A 22363-nucleotide genomic window follows, 5' to 3' on the forward strand; every position below is an offset into this window, starting at 1 on the left:
TTGATGACCGCTGGATTTCGTTTACGTTTGTTGGGTTCTTCTGAGCAGGCAGTCTGTCCGTTCTCAGATCTCCAACGCAGAGTTCTTTCTCTTCAAAGCTGTCGAAAGACAAAGTCGTTTGCGTCTGCAGAGGTTTCTGCTTTGTTGTTGTCGTTGTTGTTGTTGTTGTGTGGCCCCAGGTGGAGTCTACAGAGACAGGCAGGTTTCAGCAGGCTGCTGTGAGCTCCACCCAGTTGGAACTTCCCAGCAGCGTTTTACCTCTGCCAGCCTCAGCAATGGGCGGGCCCCTCCTATGCTTGTACCGGTGGATCTACAGACTGCTGTGCTGTAATGAGGAGGCTCGATCCGATAGTGTAAGGATATGATCTCCTGAATTATTGCCTGTTTGCTTAAGCGCAATATTGGGGTGGGGATTACCCGATTTGCAGGTGTTGTGTGTCTCAGTTCCCCTAGCTGGGAAAGATTCCCCTTCCCCCAAGCACAAAGCCTGCTTCAACTCTCGTGGGAGCTTAAGCTTAGCACCCGATCACAGTGAGATGAACAGTGCCTCAGTTGAAAGTAAGAAATCACTGGTCTTCTGTGTGGCTGGCTGGGAGTTGGAGACTGAGCTGTCTTTACCGGGCCATCTTGCTCCTCTCATTTCTCCTGAATTTGAATGTTGGCCTGCCTTGCTAGGTTGGGGAAGTTCTCCTGGATTATATCCTGAAGAGTGTTTTCCAACTTGTTTCCATTCTCCCCATCACTTTCAGGTACTCCAATCAAATGTAGATTCATTCCTTTCTACATAGTTTCATTTATTGAGGCTTTGTTCATTCTTTTTCTTTCTTTTTTTCTCTAATCTTGTCTTCATGCTTTATTTCATTAAGTTGAATTTCAACCTCTGATATCCTTTCTTTTGCTTGATCAATTTGGCTATTGATACTTGTGTATGCTTCATGAAGTTTTCATGCTGTGTTTTTCAGCTCTGTCAGGTCATTTATGTTCTTCTCTAAACTGGTTATTATAGTTAGCAATTCCTCTTACCTTTTTTCAAGGTTTTTAGCTTCCTTGCATTGGGTTAGAACATGCTCTTTTAGCTGGGAGGAGTTTGTTATTACCCACCTTCTGAAGCCTACTTCTGTCAGTTTGCCAAATTCATTCTCTTCCAGTTTTGTTCCCTTGCTGGTGAGGAGTTGTGATCCTTTGGAGGAGAAGAGGCATTCTGATTTTTGGAATTGTCAGTCTTTTTGTGCAGGTTTTTCCTCATTTTCATGGATTTATCTATCTTTGGTCTTTGATGTTGGTGACCTTTGGATGGGGTTTCTGTGTGGATGTCCTTTTTGTTGATGTTGATGCTATTCCTTCCTGTTTGTTAGTTTTCCTTCTAACAGTCAGGCCCCTCTGCTGCAGGTCTGCTGGAGTTTGCTGGAGGTCCACTCTAGACCTTGTTTGTCTGGGTATCACCAGCAGAAGCTGCAGAACAGCCATGATTGCTGCCTGTTCCTTCCTCTGGAAGCTTCGTCCCAGAGGGGCACCCACCAGATGACAGCCAGAACTCTCCTGTATGAAGTGTCTGTCGACCCCTGCTGGGAGATGTCTCCCAGTCAGGAAACATGGGGGTCAGGGACCCACTTGAGGAGGCAGTCTGTCCCTTAGCAGAACTTGAACACTGTGCCTGGAGATCCAATGCTCTTTTCAGAGTCAGGAGGCAGGGATGTTTATGTCTGCTGAAGCTGTCCCCAGAGCCGCCCCTTCCCCCAGATGCTCTGTCCCAGAAAGATGGGAGTTTTATCTATAAGCCCCTGACTGAGGCTGCTTCCTTTCTTACAGAGATACCCTGCCCAGAGAGGAGGAATCTAGAGAGGCAGTCTGGCTACAGCAGCTTTGCCAACTTGCAGTGGGCTCTGCCCAGTTTGAACATCCTGGCGGCTTTGTTTACACTGTGAGGGGAAAACCACAGACTCAGGCCTCAGTAATGGCGGATGTCCCTCTCCCCACCAAGCTCCAGCATTCCAGGTCGACTTCAGACTGCTGTGCTGACAGCGACAATTTCAACCCCGTGGATCTTAGCTTGCTAGGCTTCATGGGGGTAGGATCTGCTGAGCTAGACTACTTGGCTCCCTGGCTTCAGCCCCCTTTCCAGGGGAGTAAACAGTTCTGTCTTGCTTCCAGGCGCCACTGGGGTATGAAAAAAAACTCCATCAACTAGCTCTGTGTCTACCCAAGTGGCCACCCGGTTTTGTGCTTGAAACCCAGGGCCCTGGTGGAGCAGGCACCGGAGGGAATCTCCTGGTCTGCGGGTTGTGAAGACCATAGAAAAAGTGTAGTATCTGGGCCGGAATGCACCATTCCTCACGACACAGTCCCTCAAGGCTTCCCTTGGCTAGGGGAGGGAGCTCCCTGACCCCTTGAACTTCCCGGGTGAGGGGATGCCCCACCCTGCTTTGGCTCACCCTCTGTGGGCTGCAACCACTATCTAACCTGTCCTAGTGAGATGAGCCAGGTACCTCAGTTGGAAATGAATAAATCACCCACCTTCTGCCTTGATTTCACTGGGAGCTGCAGACCAAAGCTGTTCCTATTTGGCCATCTTGCCAACTATTCTAATAAACATTTTTCTTAAATGAAAGAATAGATGACCTGACATGCATTTTATTTAGCTGCTATTATGTGATCTCTTTTGTAATAAATCATACAGGGATCCACTTGGAACTTGAACTGGAACTCCAAACTACATTAAATGAATTTGGGGAAGGAAAGTAATGTGAAAAAAATGGCAGAATAAAGAGGGTCTCTTACAAGTTCCAGGGATTTATGGGTTTTTTTATTTTTTTTAAAAAACACATCCTGCTAGGGTTCTTTTCTCTACCAAAAGCTACCATGGCTTGGCAAGAGAAGGTTTACTGTGTTAAAAACTGAAATACAAAGGGCTAAAGATAAAGCTTTTGGATAAGTATTTCCATTTTGTAGTTCTTCAAAGGACAAGAAAAAAATACTGATTTACTGATCTCAAAGTAAGCTTAGTGGTTCCCAGTAAATTGGTATTTATATTATATCTCTTATTCAAAGAGTTAGAAAAAGTTATCATACCTTCAAAATAATCTCAATCATGATAACATTTCTGTCTTGATGAAGCATAAAGAAGCTCCTCTAAGACTTAACTCCATGTTTCCCGAACTATTTTGGTATTTTTCTGTTCTTTGAGATGTTATGTGTGTTTTTAAGGCGAGGCAAGAGGAGGTGGTTTCTGAAGCTCAAGTAATTTCAGAAAGACTAGATCAAACATATTCAAATGTATTTTTCTCTCTCTCTTTCTTTTTTTCTTTCTGAGATGGAGGTCTAGATATGTTGCCCAGGCTACTCTTGAACTTCTGGTCTTAAGTGATGCTCCTGCCTCAGCTTTCCAAATCATTGGAATTATGAGTGCGAGCCACTGTACCCACCTTTAAACACATTTCTTAACAGCAGGGTCAGCAAAAGCTTTAACACACTAACCTTCACGCTGTGTTTCCTTACAGAAAGCATAAACCAAATATTCATTAGGTAGATAAATGATAGGATATAAAGGAAGGAAATCAAAGTAGAAAAAACTTTAGGGATCCATTATTAAGTCCACAATCATTGATTTCTTGACCTACTCCTCAATCAGCAGGCTTTCAAATGTACTCTCTTTTATAGTTAAAATGTTGGAAAGGAGTGACAGAGTAAACTCACTCTTTAGTGACTAACCAGCTATTTGTTACTCAGGCCCAGCCGTCATTCGGAGCTTCCCTTTTATAAAGGCAGGATCAATATCAGCAGAGGTCAGCCAAGTAAACTATGAGTACTCTTACTATTAGGTTGGTGCAAAAGTAATTGCAGTGTTTGCAATTACTTTTAATAAAACCCTTATATTATAAAGATGCAATTAGCCCATCTAAAAGTCTATATTGCTGATTCTTTCTTATAGTGAGAGCTGGCCAATGAGATGTAGGTAGACATTATTGATTTTTTTTTCCAGGGAGCTGCCTCAGCTAGCAGTGAGTCCTTTACCTTTCTTCTTCTTCTTCCTTATTCTTGTTGGAATGTTGCTATGATGGTTAGAACTCTAGCAGCCATCTTGGACCATTAGGAAAGCTTGAAATAGAAAAAGCTATAGGCTGCCGGGCACAGTGGCTTTCACCTGTAATCCCGGCACTTTGAGAGACTGCGGTAGGCGAATCTCTTGAGCTCAGGAGTTCGAGACCAGCCTGGCCAACATGGCGAAATCCATCTTCACACACACACACACACACACACACACACACACACACACACTCACACAATATAGCCGGGCATGGCATGGTGGCGGGAACCTGTAATTCCAGCTACTCAGGAGGCGGAGGCTGCAGTGAGCTGAGATCCTGCCTTTGCACTCCAGCGTGGACAAAAGAGAAAAAAAAAAAAAAAGTAAAAAGAAGAAAGAAAAAAAGGCAATACGCTAAAGATGGCAAAGCAAAGACAATGAAGAAGCCAAAGTTCTGTACAAATGTAAACTGCCAACTTTCAGGCAGCTTTTTTTTTTTTTTTAATTATCCTTTAAGTTCTAGGGTACATGTGCACAACATGCAGGTTTGTTACATATGTATGCATGTGCCATGCTGGTGTGCTGCACCCATCAACTCATCAGCACCCATCAACTCGTCATTTACATCAGGTATAACTCCCAGTGCCATCCCTCCCCTCTTCCCCCACCCCACAATAGGCCCTGGTGTCTGATGTTCCCCTTCCCATGTCCAAGTGATCTCATTGTTCAATTCCTACCTCTGAGTGAGAACATGTGGTGTTTGGTTTTCTGTTCTCGTGATAGTTTGCCGAGAATGATGGTTTCCAGCTGCATCCATGTCCCCACAAAAGACACAAACTCATCCTTTTTTATGGCTGCATAGTATTCCATGGTGTATATGTGCCACATTTTCTTAATCCAGTCTGTCACTGATGGACATTTGGGTTGATTCCAAGTCTTTGCTATTGTGAATAGTGCCTCAATGAACATACGTGTGCATGTGTCTTTATAGCAGCATGACTTATAATCCTTTGGGTATATACCCTGTAATGGGATGGCTGGGTCATATGGTACTTCTAGTTCTAGATCCTTGAAGAATCACCATACTGTTTTCCACAATGGTTGAACTAGTTTACAATCCCACCAACAGTGTAAAAGTGTTCCTATTTCTCCATATCCTCTCCAGCACCTGTTGTTTCCTGACTTTTTAATGATTGCCATTCTAACTGGTGTGAGATGGTATCTCATTGTGGTTTTGATTTGCATTTCTCTGATGGCCAGTGATGATGAGCATTTTTTCATGTGTCTGTTGGCTGTATGAATGTCTTCTTTTGAGAACTGTCTGTTCATATCCTTTGCCCACTTTTTGATGGGGTTGTTTGTTTTTTGCTTGTAAATTTGTTTGAGTTCTTTGTAGGTTCTGGATATTAGCCCTTTGTCAGATGAGTAGATTGCAAAAATTTTTTCCCATTCTGTAGGTTGCCTGTTCACTCTAATGGTAGTCTCTTTTGCTGTGCAGAAGTTCTTTAGTTTAATGAGATCCCATTTGTCAATTTTGGCTTTTGTTGTCAGACCTCTTTAATCAGTGAGGAAATAAATATGTCTTGTTTTAGTCATCATTATTTAGACATTCCTGTCATAGACAGTTAAACATAACTCCTAACTGATAGAGCATTCAGTGAAAATTAGTATTTTTTTTTTTTTTTTTGGTGGAGGTGAGGAGAGGTAATATCATGCCATTTCTTTAAACATAAGGAGAGAGTGACAGAGCTTTACATTTCAACATTAAGCTGCAAGTTCACATCAAAGGCTCCTTTTAGACTGCTTAAAACAGGACAATTCCATTTAATTCTAATCTCTTCATAGATTCTATATTATTGTGAGGGAAATCTCAGCTGTCATTTAGCTACAGCACAGCATGCTTTCTCATTACCAGCCTGCAGTTATCAGAAGAGCTTCCTCTCAAGGTTGTAATCATTATGAAAATGGCAATGAGGTACTTAGTCAAAAGATAGTAAAGTGTGCTTCAATTAAAACTTGATAGCAACACATATCTTTCTTTTCTTTCTTGACTCATAAATAAAAGCTGTCTATACAACACTTAACTACTCAATTAGGAACCAGCACTAAATACGGTTTAGCAAGGGCTATACTGGCAAACACACCATGAGGTGACCATTGAAGGATAGCTCTACTATCTTATTAGAGGGGAGATGATCATATATGGGATATTACTTTTCTCTTCATGAGGACATGCCATCTTACTGAATGACTTTAGAAAGATGTAACACTCTCTTTAGGTGACACACAAGACATGTGACCAGCATGATATAATTACTTATAGATTATAAGTGATTGGCTGGTAAAATCACTTGTTGGGAAAATGAATTTCTGTTCATAAAAGCAATATCTTGTGTCTGCATGCAGGTATTTATGTTATCGGGAGTTACATAGAACAAACACAGAGTAGATCTAGGTGCAGTGACACGTGAAGAGATGAGTTTTAGCAGGTGGTTACAAGAGAGAATAGTGAAGATTATTAGACGTAAACTCAAGACTATTTAAAAATGACTCAAGGTTTGGTTTCTGTGGTTCTCACACAGATGAATGGCCATTGACAGCCAAGCTAATAGAAAGCCTTTTTTTTTTTTTTTTTTTTTTTTGGAAATCATAACACTTTCAAATTAAATGAAGACAATTGCAGATGTCTTTTTATAAGGATCTTCCTATGAAAAATAATACAAACTTCTTATAAATCACAACAAAACAACTATAAAAGGAAAATCTCTAAAGCAAGTATTCCAGAAACAAGAAAGATCTGATGCCCTTTCCCATCTCTCTCATTGTAAAATACTAAATCTTTACTGCAAGGTTCAGCGCCCAGCTTCCTCTCTGAATTCATCTCCTACAACCGTTCCCCACATTCCTCTCAGCCACACTGTTCTCCAAGCTGTTCCTCAAATTTAGAAGACATAACCTTGCTACAAAATCTTCTAATTGCTGTTCTCTCTGCTTTACAGCTTTTTGGCAAGAAAATCACTAAGCTTATTTCCCACATTTCCTTCAGGTCTTTACTTAAAAGTTGCCCTTTCAATGTGACTTTCCCTAGCCATTCTATCTAAAAATTCATCAATCTCCCTCTCCCACTCCTTTTCTGTTTCTCTCTTGACATACTATAATTCTTACCTATTTATCTGGTATATTATCCATCTCTCAAGATTATATTTCTGGGAGAACAGTGATTTATGTTTGTGTTGTTAAGTAGCATATTCTAATACCTACAATAGTACATGACAATAGTATATGCTAAATAAATACATGTTAAATGAATGAGTGAATAAATGGATAAGTGATAATGAAAACAAAATAAAACAAAAAAAAGCATGTTATAAAACTTGCCACTGATACCAGTTGGGTGCATATTCTACCAAAAATATTCTAGGGACATACAAGGTATATGTGTGGTCGTGTGTGCGTGCACACATATATGTGTGTGTGTATATATATATTTACAAGCATATATACACACACTTTATTTAATTTTATATATATATATCTCACTGACCTAAATTTATATATAGTAGTCTGCCCTTATCCACAGGAAATATGTTTCAAGACTTCCGGTGGATACCTGAAACTGAAGATTTTACTGACCTCTCTATATATACTGTATTTTTTTCTATACATTCATACAGTATAAATGTGCTGGACGAAAGGATGATTCACATCCTGGGTGGGACGGAGCAGGATGATGCGAGATTTCATCATGCTACTCAGAACAACATGCAATTTAAAACTTATAAATTGTTTATTTCTAAAATTTTCCATTTAATATTTTTGAACCGCAGTTGTCTGTGGATAACTGAAATCATGAAAAGTGAAGTCGTAGATAAGGGAGGACTGCTATATGTAGATTTAATATATTACTTAGGATAAATAATTTGGTGCAAGTTTCTTTTTTTAACATTATGGTTAGTCCACAAGAAGCTTGCCAATTAATACCTATATATTTCTATTATTTGTTATAACAGTTTATGTTTTTCAACCGGGTACAACCTCTCCTTTAAGTTAGTTCTAGATTTTTTGCTGTTCATTTTACATCTGTTTCACAATTATATTTGTTAGTATATCTGTAGATAAACTGATAGAAGTAAAATTACCAAGTCAATGGTGTATGCAATTTTAACGTATTATCAAAAATGTTAAGCATGTACTAAAAAAGAATAGTACAAAACCCACAAGTAATCAGCATTCTCTTTCAATCATTATCGACAAACAGCATGTGTTGTTTCACCTGTATTCCCATCCACTTCTTCCCTTCCCATTTTATTTTGAAGAATATCATTTTTATGATTAGCATTGCTTTTTATAAAGCAAATCATGCCATTTCATCTATACATATTTCAATATAACTCTCTAGGAGATATTGACTTTTAATTGTAACCTGTGATACAACTTGTACATATTAAAATAGTTCTTTTTAAAAATCCTCAAATATCTAGCTAGTCAGTGTCCGTATTTTCAGTTGTCAGTTGTTTTATGGTTTGCTTGAATCAGGAACCTGATATAATGCTTCCTGGGCATCCCATTATCCCTTTCTTTTTTTCTTACATTTTGTTGTTGTTGTTGAAGAAAACATGTTGTTTACTTTGTGGAGTTTATAACAATCTGAATTTTGCATCTTACCAGGCTTCACTTGCAGTGACTGTTTTCTGGTGAGAATCTTTTCCAGGTCATTTAGATGTCCATTGGCTTTATTCTCATGCCTCCTAGACATTTTGTACAAGGCAATAATATTGTTATTGGTGGTTTATCCCATCTGCTTGTATTTTGGAGTCCATGGAGATACTTTATTATCCATTTTTGTTGTGTTTGCTTGCTGTGAGGTTTTGTTTTGCTATCCTACTTTCTGTGTCTCTTTTTACAACTTGATTTTGGAAATTCCAACTTTATGCCACTATAAACATCCCCTCAGAATTTTCTAGAAGAGTGGTGTGTGGGTTTGTGGGTTCTCTCTCTCTCTCTCTCTTTTTTTTTTTAAGGCGAGTATCGCTCTGCCTCCCAGGCTAGAGTACAGTGGCACGATCTTGGTTCACCGCAGCCTCTGCCTCCCAGATTCAAGTGATGCTCCTGCCTCAGCCTTCCAAGTAGCTGGGATTACAGATGCCACCACCTGCTAATGTTTTGTATTTTTAGTTGAGGCAGGGTATCACCATGTTGGCTAGGCTGATCTCAAACTCCTGACCTCAAGTGATCCACGCACCTCAGACTCCCAAAGTGCTGGGATTACAGACATGAGCCACTGTGCCTGGCCTAGAATGGTGTGTGGATTCTTACTTATCATAGGTAGTGACAAATGCCCCTCAATAAAGACTTGTTCATTGTATTGTCTCACATAGAGTTTATAAAAGTTTGTTTCCCTGAAACAGGTTCAATTTCCCCATAGAACTTATATTTACAGTTGGTTTTTGTTTTTATTGTTGTTTTTGTTTGAATAAACATAGAAATTGACCTTCCTGGTCTTAAAGCTAGAAACTTGCATTTGTCTTATATGAATTCCCTCCTAGGGAAACCAACCCCCAGGCTTCCCAGATAGTATTAAGGAGCTGAAATGCCTCTTCCTTAACCCCTAATTCCTGCTTTTCTAACTGATCATCTGCTTCTTGTTGACCAAATCCTCTTCTTTCCCTCCCTCCCTAATTCCCATTTTCCTGCACATAGCTACATTCCTTCCTCACTATATAAACCCTCAATTATAGTCAGAGAATTGGGGAGATGGATTCAAGATTTATATTCCATCTCCTTAGCTGCAGCATCTGAATAAAGGCTTCTTCCCTGATAATATTCATTGTCTCAATTATTGGCTGGTTATGCAGTGAGTATTAGAACCCCAATCAAACTCTGGCGTTTGGGTAACATCCCTGCATCATGACACACATTTGATACTACCATTACTTTTCATCTTTGGCAATCTAACCAATAAGCAATTATAAGTCAGTGCTTTACATGGTCTTTCATGATTGCAACTTAAAGGAGAGGTAATCTGTCCTTTTTCCCGGATGTACTAGACAATTGTGTATGTTTTCCTATGGATTTATGCTTTATATCCTTTGAACACATTTCTTACAGGTTAATGGTCTTGTTTGTATTAATTTAGTATTTTAATACACTAACAAGTTTATTTTTGGAGTTTTAACATGGTAATTTTTATGTGTCATAAAGTATTCCATGTCTTTTGTTTTTTGTAAATATCCCATTATTTAAACATCCTATTATCCAAATATCCTTTTTCCCTAAATTATTTGAAATCCTATATTTACTACTTTTAAATTACCAAACTGTACTTAGATTGACTAATGGACACTTAATATTGAGTCACTGAACTGTGTGCCTATTATTTTTCTATAAACATTCACTTAAAATTATCATTATAATATTTTAATATCTATCAGGACTGATATGGTTTGGCTGTGTCCCCACCCAAATCTCAACTTGAATTGTATCTCCCAGAATTTCCATGTGTTGTGGGAGGGACCCAGGGGGAGGTAATTGAATCATGGGGACTGGTCTTTCCCATGCTATTCTCATGATAGTGAATAAGTCTCATGAGATCTGATGGGCTTATCAGAGATTTCCACTTTTGCTTCTTCCTCATTTTCTCTTGCCACTGCCATGTAAGAAGTGCCTTTTACCTCCTGCCGTGATTTTGATGCCTCCCCAGCCACGTGGAACTGTAAGTCCAATTAAACTTCTTTTTCTTCCCAGTCTCAGGTATGTCTTTATCAGCAGCATGAAAACGGACTAATACAAGGACTATGTCCCTCTCAACAAACTTTCTCAATTTTTTCTTTTTACAAAATGAAATTCAGTTGTAATTTTCCATTTCTAAGGGAACAGTGGCTTGCCTGAGGTCACATAGCTAGTGGTGGGTAGAAGCAGCATTTGAAATAAAATAGTCCTGGCTCTAAAATCTGTACTCTATTTACATAGTTCTTATTTTTAAAAAATACGATTGTTTTCATAGAGCAAGAAAAACAAACCTGTGTTGTGTTCTGTGTGCCAGATCCTGTGTTAACTGCTAAGGCTACAAAGATAAATTACTTTGTTTCTGGACTTGCTTATTGCCTAATATCCTATTGTTATCCTTTTTTATTTCCAATTTCCCTTCAGAAAATCATATATAAATCTTTATAAAGCCTTTAAACCCATAAAAGTAGTCATTTTTAATATCATAAATACATCAGTTGGGTACAAAGACAGTTTCTAAAATAATTATTGTTTGGATTCATTTTTTATGGAAGTAGAGAAGAATGCTTTTAAAAGAATAAAAGCAAGGCTTAGATTTAAAGAAACAGAGTAAGCACAATCTCTTCTACAAAACAGTTGTATTTGTAGTTTACATATAAAGGTCTGAACGTCCCCTAATTTCTCTTTAGAGATTATTTGGTATACTGGAAAACATGGCTCTTGTTTCAAATCCTTGCTCCTTATATTAGTTATTTGTTGCTGCACAACAAACTACCTAAACTTAGTGGCTTAAAACAAAAACGTTTATTGTCTCATAGTTTGAGAATCCAGGTGAGGCCAGACTGAGTGTTCTGGTTCAAGTTGCAATCAAGGTGGGGTTTAGGACTGCAGATATAGAAAGGCTCAACTGGAAAAAAAAAAGTCCCCTTCCAAGCCCATTCACATGGTCCCTGGCAAAATTCAGTTGCTCATGGTTGTCATACTGAAGATGTCAGTTTCTCTGAGAGTCTCAGTTATTTGCTGGCTATTGGTCAGAGGTTGCCCTCAATTTCTTGCCACTTGGGCCACTCTGTAGAGCAACTCACAGCATAACAGCTTGCGTCATCAGAGCTAACAAGCAAAAAGACAAGAGAGAGGTGTGCTAGCCTGATGGCAATCACTAATCTAATCTTGGTAGTGCCATCTAATCTAATCTTGGTAGTACCATCCCATCACCTTTGCTTTATGCAATTCACTGGAAGTGGGTTACTAGGTTCTTCCCAGATGCAAGTGGAGGGAATTAGAAAAGGGCATGAATAATACGAGGCAAGAGTCATTACAGGCATCTTAGAAGTCTGCCCACAATTTTTCTGTCTGTACTGATTCTGCAAGATTGGTTTATCTATGAAATAGAGGGTTGCCAAAGAAAAGAAACATATTTATCAATTATTATCAATAAAAGTAAATCTAGATATGCATGGGATGTATATATCAGTATTTTCTTTATTTTTACTATGACTGCTAACAGCTGATATTTATTAGATACTATATGCCCAATGTTAGGATAAATAGCATACAAGTTTGATCTCATTTAGTATTCATATAAGGTTGTTAGCATAATTCTAAGAGTTAAGTAATACTATTTTCCCTTGTTATATCTGAGGAGCCTGGGGCAAAGAAAAATCTAAGTAAATGCACCAAATCATACAATTAGCAAAAACTAGTCAGCCTATCTCCAACTCTGTGATTGATACCACTACAGCATGAAAAAAAAAGTGTATACATATACGTATATATAAACACATATTAAAAAAAACCTTTTCATAAACAGTGTAAAACACTATACACACACATACATACACACAGCCTTTGTCTAAATATTGTGAACTGGATACTCCCCAATTCACTTCTAGTAACTGATTTTGAGACCAAAATCATCTTCTCGGTAGGCCTTTGGGTATCTGAAGAAAAAAAAGCCAACTATGAGTTAACATCCACATAAACATCGTGCAGTTAGGCTATGCTGCACATCAATTTTGTAAGCCTACAGCAGTTATTACCCTGAACTGTGAAAAAGCCTGAACAGACACAAACTGTTTGCAGATAATTGTACTGACATTCCTACTTCATTACTTTTAATAGAACAGCATTTGCAGTGTTCATGCCAGGGTACATGAGCACTACCTTCAGGAGAAAGACATATCATATGTCCTCTTCTCAGTTGAATAGAATGCTTTGGGCAGGAGGTCACTTTGTGGCATGAAGGACGTATTCACTTAACTAAGAGACCAGCTTTAATTAAAATAAAAGAAGTTTTAAAAGGGTTTTAGATGAGTCTGGTAAAAATCATTAGATTTTAGATAATCATTAGATAATAGAAAGTCATTTTATAATGGAGCACGTGTGCAAATTTGGTATTAATTCCTGTGTATTATGTATCAGACACCTACTAAATAAGCTGTTTTTCCAAATTGAAGAGGAATAAAACATGGGACATAGATAGATGATAGATAGATAGATAGATAGATAGATAGATAGACAGACAGACAGACAGATATGTTGTCAAGAATTACTCTTGCATTCAATGAGTAATGAGATTAAGAAAATGTTAAAACATTTAGTAGGAAACAAATTTAATTAATAAAACTAAATAGTTAAATATAGCACTCAGGCTCCTGTACCTATTGGTTTCCACAGGTCCTGAAACCAGCCCGTGTTCTGTACCATGACTCTGCAGTCAGTCATTCAAGTCAGTTCATTCAATGCACATCTGTTGAAAGAAAATAGGTTGTTTTGACTGGTATTTCCTCACTCATTCAACTAGTGATTACCTATACTTCTCCTTCTTATAGTCTTTTCCTGACTAATGCTACCCCACACATTATTTTTACACATTTAAGAATTATAACATATGGCCTGGCACAGTGACTCACCCCTGTAATCTCAACACTTTGGGAGGCCAAGGCGGGCAGATCACCTGAGGTCAGGAGTTCGAGACCAGCCTGACCAACATGGTTAAATCCCGTCTCTACTAAAAATGTAAAAATTAGCCGGGCGTGGTGGTGGTGGGCACCTGTAATCCCAGCTACTTGAGGCGCTGAGGCAGGAGAATCACTTGAAACCGGAAGGCAGAGGTTGCAGTGAGCCAAGATTGCGCCACTGCACTCCAGCCTGGGCAACAAGAGTGAAATTCCATCTCAAAAAAAGAAAAAAAAGAAAAAATATATCACACACTTGTATAAGAATCCCAAAATGTATAGTTTAAGGAATAATTGTAAAGCAATCACACATTTATTTAACTTCATTTATTTATTTTTAAGTTCAGGGTACATGTGCAGGTTTGTTACACAGGAAGACTTGTTTCATAGGGGTTTGTTGTACAGATTATTTCATCACCCAAGTATTAAGCCTAGTATCTATTAGTTATTGTAAAAAAATCTTTTCTTTCCTCCCACCCTTCACCCTCCTACAGGCCCCAGTGTGTGTTGTTCTCCTCTATGTATCCATGTGTTCTCATAATTTAGATCTCACTTATAAGTGAGAATACGCAGTATTTGGTTTTCTATTCCTGTGTTAGTTTGCTAAGGTTAAGGCCTCCAGCTCCATCCATTTCCCTGCAAAAGACATGATCTCATTCTTTTCTATGGCTGCCTAGTATTCCACAGTATATATGTTCCACATTTTATTTATGCAGCCTATTATTAACGGGCATTTAGGTTGATTCCATGTCTTTGCTATTGTGAATAGTGTTGCAGTGAACATACATGTGCATGTATGTTTTTTTTTTAATGAGGCATTTTATTTGTAAATATATGTGTTACATCCCTAGAAAAAGAATTCCATGATTTTCCCTCCTGTGTGTATTTTGTCTTGCTTCCTCGTGGACCATGATGCCAGCTGAGGTTGTCAGTATAATGAAACCAGACTGGCGGGATGGAAGCAGATTATTCTGTCATTTTTCTAGATCTTTGAGTTGCACATGAAATCTGGGACTGATCACTCCACACTTGTTCGGCCTGTCTGTGAGGTTCACAACAATTTTCCCAGCTCTGTGATCATCAGTGATTTCAAATTCGCCAATGTAACCATGCTTCATCATCAAAATGAGAAACCAGACAATGACTTCGGAGCACGGCCTAATAAGCACCTCGTGTTTGCCTCTCTTTTCCGCATTGTTGATCCTCTTGAGAGCATCAGCTAGGACATTCATGCGCACCATTGTGGCGGTGCAGAAAGATGGCAGAAAGAGGACAAGCATGTGTCTTTACAGTAGAATGATTTATTTGTCTTTGAGTATATGCCCAGTAATGGGATTGCTGGGTCAAATGGTGTTTCTGTCTTTAGGTCTTTGGGGAATCACTACATTGTCTTCCACAATGGTTGAACTAATTTACACTCCCACAAACAATGTATAAGCATTCCTTTCTCCATAACCTTGCCAGCATCTGTTACTATTTTGACTTTATAATTGCCATTCTGACCGGTGTGAGATGGTATTTCATTGTGGTTTTGATTGGCATTTATCTAATGATCAGTGATGTTGGGTTTTTTTCATATGATTGTTGGCCACATATATGTTTTATTTTGAAAAGCGTCTGTTCATGTCCTTTGTCCACTTTTTGAATGGTGTTGTTTTCTTCTTGTAAATTTAAGTTACTTATAGATGCTGGATATAGACCTTTGCCAGCTGCATACTTTGCGAAAATTTTCTCCCTTCGGCAGGTTGTCTGTATACTCTTTTCTTTTCTTTCTTTTTTTTTTTTTTTTCTGTGGAGTAGCTCTTTAGTTTAATTAGATCCCATTTGTCAATTTTTACTTTTGTTGCAATTGCTTTTCACATCTTTGTCATCTGCAAACAGGGATAGTTTGACTACCACTCTTCCTATCTGGATGCCCTTTCTTTCTTTCTCTTGCTTGATTGCCCTGGCCAGAACTTCCAATACTATATTGAATCAGAGTGGTGAGAGAGGATATTTTTGTCTTGTCCCAGTTTTCAAGGGGGATGCTTCCAGCTTTTGACCATTCAGTATGATGTTGGCTGTGGGGTTGTCATATATGGCTCTTATTATTTTGAGGTATGTTTCTTCAATACTTAGTTTATTGAGAGTTTTTAGTTCACAGTGGATGTCAAATTTTATCAAAAGCCTTTTCTGCATCTTTTGAGATCATCAGGTGGTTTTTGTCTTTAGTTCTGCTTATGTGATGAATCAGATTTATTAATTTGCATATGTTGTACCAACCTTGCATCCCAGGGATAAAGCCTACTCGATGGTGGTGGGCAAGTTTTTGATGTGCTGCTGGATTCGGGCAAACACACATTTAAATAACACCCAAGTTAAGAATTAGAAACTCGCCAGTTAACTCATAGACCTATTGTATGTTTCTTCTTGCTTTTACCCTTTCCTTTCAAATCTTGTTTTTTTTTTGTTTTTTTTTTTTTTTTGGAGCATTACTATCTGTTTGCATATATTTTAAATTATGATATTGTTTTTTCTTTTTTTTAAGTGGCATTAAAATGAAATTATGTTGAATCCTTTGTTGACTTTTATTTTCTGCTAAATTCCATGTTTATGAAAGCCATTTTATTGATGTGAATGTAGTTAATTTTTATTGTTGGAGAGCATTCTAGTTTGTCAACATACTACCATTTATTTATTCACTCTACTGTTAATGGATGTTTGGATTATTTCCTGTCTGGGGCTATAACATCAACGATGCTATGAACATTACAGTACATGTTTTTTTATGTACATTTACAAAACTATCTAGGCTTTCTTTATTTTAATTAGATAATGTGAAATTATTTTCAATATTACTGAATAATTCTAAACTATTTTCAAAAGTGAATATACCTACAGTGTATGAATTTCTGTTGTCCCATATCCTCACCAACACTAGTATTTTCCTATTCTTATTCTTATCAATTTTAGTTAGCTTGGTAATCATGTACTGCTTTCTCATGTTATTTTTAATTTGTATTATTTTATTGGTAATTAAGTTGAGTACATTTGCATATGGCTATTGTGTCATTTGGATATCCATTTACATGAAATAGTTACTTTAGTCTTAGGACCTTTTTATTTGTGTTCGCTTTCTTTTTCTAACTTATTTATAGGAATTCTTTATATACTCAGGATTTGAATTTTTAATTATATGTGTTGAAAATATCCTGTGTCATCTTGTAACTGTGCTTTTATTTAGTTTACAGTGACTTGATGAACAGATCTATATTTTAATAGTCACATACATTGTTTTCTTTTCTTATGTATTATACACATATAGCTAAGATGACAATACTCTCCAAACTGATCTAAAGATTCAATTAAATGTCTATCAAAATCCCAGTGATTGGTTTTACAGACTTAACAAGCTGTTTCTAATATTCACATGGAAATGTTTACTTTTCCAACCAAAACAAATTTTAAAAAGAACAAAATTGAAGAACTCACACTTCTCAATCTTAAAACTTTCTACAAGAATAGTTATCAATATAATGTGATACTATCATAAGGATTGACATATAGATCGTAAAACAGAATGGAAATTCCAGGATTTTTTTTTTTGCATTTACAATGAATTGGTTTTGACTAGGGTGTCAAGCAAATTTAATGAGGATCGAAGAGTTTCTGTGGATGATTCTAGTACAAGGGGATGGGGTATCCACATGGAAAATAAATTTATTTATCTGCCTCACATCATGTATAAAATCTAACTAAAAAGGGCCCCAAGACCTAAATTTAAGAGACAAATATATAAAACTCTTAGGAGAAAACATGACTAAATTTTCATGACCTTGGATTAGTCAACAGTTTCTCAGTAAGATGCCCTAAGTATAAGCAACAAAAGAAAAAAACACATAAACATCATCAAAATTAAAAACGTTTGTGATTTAATGCACATCATTAAAGAGGTGAAGGACCACCACAAAATGGAGAAAATACTTGCAAATTATAAGGGATTTGTATCATGAATATATATAAAAAAACTCTTACAACTCAACTAGAAAACATCAAACAACATGATAGAATAATGGATTAAAAAAATTGAATAGATATTTCTCCAAATATGGTATACAAGAGGCAAAACAGCTCATGAAAAGATTATTAATCTCACTACCCATTAGGGAAATGCAAATTAAAACCACGGTGATACCACTTCCCACTCACTAGAATCACTAAAACAAAAAAGACAGACAATAATAAGTTCTGTCAAGGATGTGGAGAAATTGGAACTATCCAGTCTTGCCTGTGGGATTGTAAAAGGTACAGGCACTGTAGAAGATAGTTTGGAAATTCCTCAAAAGGTTAAACCTAAAGCTAATATGTCATGGGAGAATTCTTTTCCTAAGCATGTCCCAGGTGACTGAAAACACATCCACACAAAAACTTGCACCAAAACGTTCACAGATGCCTTTTATAATAGTTAATAGTTAAAATATGAAAACGAAAACAAAAACAAAAAAACAGAGGTCTATTAACTGATAAATGGACAAACAAAATGTGGTGTATTCTTTATTCAGCAATGAGAAAGAATGAAGTAATGATACAAGCTACAACATGGATGAACCTCAAAAATATTGTGCTATGTGAGGGAAACCAGCCACAAAAGACTGCATATTGTATAATCCCATATATATAAAATGTCCAAAGTAGGTAAATCCATAGAAAGAGAAACTCGATTAGTGATTGCCAAAGGCTGGGGAAGGAGTTCAATTGAGAGTAACTGCTAATGTGTATGGAGTTTCTTTTAGGAGTGATAAAAATGTTTTTGAAATTAGATAGTAGTTATGTTTACATAATTCTATGAACATTAAAAACCTCTAGACTGTACACCTTAGAGAGGTGAATTTTGTGTTATGTGAATTATGTCTCAATAGAGATGTTGTAAGGAAATTTTACTTGCCTCATTGTGGATTTGTCTATTTTTTTCTGGTTTTGTTATTACCTGAATATCTTTTTAAATTTAAAATGATTATGTTTTATCTTTATGAAATCACTGTCTTTACCTGTACTTTTTGACATAAAGTCTACTTTGTCTAATATTTATACAGCTATGCAAGCTTTCTTTGCTAAGAATTTGATTATAACTTCAAAAAAATTTGTTACTTTCAACTTTCTTATTTTCCAATTTTAGATGTTTCTTGTACATGTAGCCAGGCCTTTGGAAAGGCCTTAGCAATATATTCACTAGCCATATGTTTTGGTTAACTACACAATATAGGCATCTTGACTGCTATTGAATAAGTTTGCTGCTTTTTCCCATGAAGTTTTTTCTTGCTCATACTTCCCTACCTGACAAATGACAATGAAATTGCCATTGGAATTTTGGTGGTTAAGCTAAAGTAGGTGTAGAGGAATCTATTTATGTGACTTCTAGAGTCACTTTCCTGGATACTTAGTTATTGTGTGCCATATTAGTATAGGAAAGCTTTCCAGGAATCCTCCTGCTATGCATTGTGCTAACTCAGCTGGCATCATCTCACAATACTTATGACCTGAGGTTGCCCTGCTATAAGAACTTGCTCTACAGTACCTGGCACCAAACACATGTGTGAGTGGAGAGGAAATAAGTTTGGAAATGTATGAATGCAGAAATAAAATTTGAATTATATGAATGTAAAATTCTTCCAATCAAAGATATTTAAAATTGCAAGCAAAGGGTTTTTTTTTTTTTTTTTTTTTTTTTTTTTTTTTGAGATGGAATCTCGCTCTGTCACTGCAACATCCGCCTTCTAGCTTCATGCGATTCTTCTGCCTCAGCCTCCCCTGTAGCTGGGACTACGGGCACGCGTTACCGTGCCCAACTAATATATATATATATTTTTTTGTACTTTTAGTAGAGACGGGGTTTCACCATATTGGCCAGGCTGGTCTCAAAGTCCTGACCTCGTGATCCGCCCACCTCGGTCTCCCAAAGTGCTGGGTTTACAGGCGTGAGCCACCATGCCCAGCCCGTTTGGTTCTTTTTGATGCTTAGTCAAAACAGAAGCTTCCTCTCATCAGGGATACACTCAGTGATTCACATATACAATTATAAATATGCAATTGTCAAAAGTATTTTACACAATAGAATCTTTTAGACGGCCTATGCATTGTAGGGCATAAATCTTTAGGCATTCTACAAATAAATGGGTCAGTGTTTTCAAGTCTCACGTTTTATGCACCTCAACATATGGGAGTATATCTTGGTATATCTGATGCATCATGTTCTATAAGCCCCAGATGCCATTGCTCATATAAAAATAGATGTATATTTCCTGCTAATGTGACCCCGAATACTAACTTTGATGAATATAACATAAAATCCACCACACGAGGAGGCTATCAACAATAATCTAGTTAATGAGTTCATAATTCTTTAATATAGTTCCCTGCACAATAAAACTTTAAACGCTCTAAAATCTCACAGCTTATATAGAAAATAAACATAGAGAGCTTTTCCCAAATTTGACAAAAATCTTTAAAAAATCAATGTGGTTATTACTAATAACTAGTCATAAAGCTGAAACTTTTCTATACTATCGGTATTAAAACCAAATTGTAATGATCCTTAAATAATTGGAATTATCTTTCTATCCTGTTTGCCAAAAGTTTTCAAAGTTGTTGTTATAAAATTAAAAAGTATGCAGCCAAAGTATTTAAGGAAATAGTATTATATATATATGTGTTCAAAAGGAAATTTTTAAAAGTTTCTTATTTTGGCCTATGTCATTTAATGTATTGTCAGCTTTTTAAAACCTGTAATTTGGTTTGATTTCTTTTTCTCATTCCAAATAAATATTATAAAGTGCAACTAATTTTTGTTGTTAGCTAATTTTTTATGTATTTTTCTTAGAGAATGAACTACCAAATTAAATAAACCTCTGGACTCACATAAAACCTAGATTGACGTATCTCCTCCCCTTGGAGTGGTCATTCATTTTAATTTTTGTTATTAAGTGCATGTAAACTGGTACTTTACTATAGTCATGTTTTGTATTTCTGGGATCACTACTAATATTTGTATGGGTCATATACATTTTCTCTTCTGTGAAAAGTCTCTTTATGCCTTTGAACATGTTTTCTATCTTTTAAAAGTTTTTCATACTGAATTGTGGAAAATTTTTTTTAAAATAGCATCTTAATATTTTGTTGGTTATCTGTATCATAAATATTTTCTCCCAGTTTATAATATTTTCACTTGTTTTAATATGTCTTTTGATTTGTAACAATTCTCAATTTTGATATAGTCAAATTTATAGGTCTTCTTATTTATGATCAACTCTTTTTTTAAAAAAACATTTTATTTTATTTTATTATTTTTTTCTATAGAGTACAGTGAAAGCAGGTTTATTAAGAAAGCAAAGGAATAAAAGAATGGTAACTCCATAGGCAGAACAGCCTTAAAAAATATTTTAAATAAACTTTTTCATCCCACTAAACCTAAACACGTTCCAAATGAACTTTTTCAAGTAGTTATTTAAACATTTCACTTCGACATTTATCTTTCATTTTCTGCAGTTTATGTTTATATAGTGTGAAGTGGCTTCAATTTTTTCTTCTTTCCATATGGATAGTCATTTATTCTCCAATCATCCCTTTCCCTACTGATCTAAAATGTCACTTCTGTCAAAAATCAACATGTATGGATACGTTTCTGAGTTCTCTGTTCTATTTTTGGTGTCACACTGTTTATCTCCACACTATTCTCATTTGTTATAGTTCTACACTATCATATGTATTATAGCTTTATAATAATTCCCATTAGCTAGTTGAACAATTCTTTGTCTCTGTTCTTTCTGGTTATTTTTGGCCCTTTACTCTTCCATATAAAATTTAAAATCATCTTATCAGATCATGAATAACCTTGTTATACATTGGAACTATATTGGATATGATTATTAGCAAAAGATATACTATTTTCAAATACTACATTCTTGTAGGCATGAACTTGGCACATCATCCCATATATTGAAGTGTTCTTTAATATCCTTTACTGAAGCAATTTCCCTTTAGTAGTTTTGAATATTTGAAAAGATACTTGATATTCTGTGATAATATTGTAAATTATAATCTCTCTTTAATTGTATTATTAGGATGTTTGTTACTGATAATTAGAAATGCAACTGACAAATGTTGTATTAATATTTAATTAAATGTGAATTTTATATACAACCAATTTACTAAGTTATTTGTAGTAATTTAAAGACTCTTCATTTTTTATGTAAAAGGTTACATCTTTCCTAATTTGCATCTTTATGTCTCCATTTTTTTTCTTGTCTTATTGCACTTGCTATGACTTCTAATACAATGTTGCATGAGAGTACTGACATTGTGCATCCTTATCTTGGTCCTGCTTATAAAGGGAACTCTTTAAATCCTTCCCCTTTTAGGAAAATATTTACCCTATATATATCATTTTTATAAGATTAAAGATATTCTTTCCTATTTCTTATTTCCTAACAATACATATCATGAATGGGTATTAAACTTTATTAAATATTTCTCTTCAGCCTAAGTAAATGATCATCTTTCCTCTCTTTTAATATGTTAATTTGTCAAATTGAATGTATGAAATTGAAAATATTGATCTGTTCTCATACAATGAGAATATAATGTTGGCCAAGCTATATTTTTTGAAAAATACATTTGGATT

The 22363-nt window shown here is 36.2% G+C and overlaps 1 pseudogene; it reads right to left on the bottom strand.

The window, feature by feature from the left end:
- Positions 1 to 14554: 14554 nt before the first annotated feature.
- Positions 14555 to 14994, bottom strand: LOC101003840 (annotated as a pseudogene).
- Between the last annotated feature and the right edge of the window lie 7369 nt (positions 14995 to 22363).

The sequence above is a fragment of the Papio anubis genome, chromosome 3, assembly GCF_008728515.1.
Source record: "Papio anubis isolate 15944 chromosome 3, Panubis1.0, whole genome shotgun sequence".
Taxonomy (NCBI): Eukaryota; Metazoa; Chordata; class Mammalia; order Primates; family Cercopithecidae; genus Papio; species Papio anubis.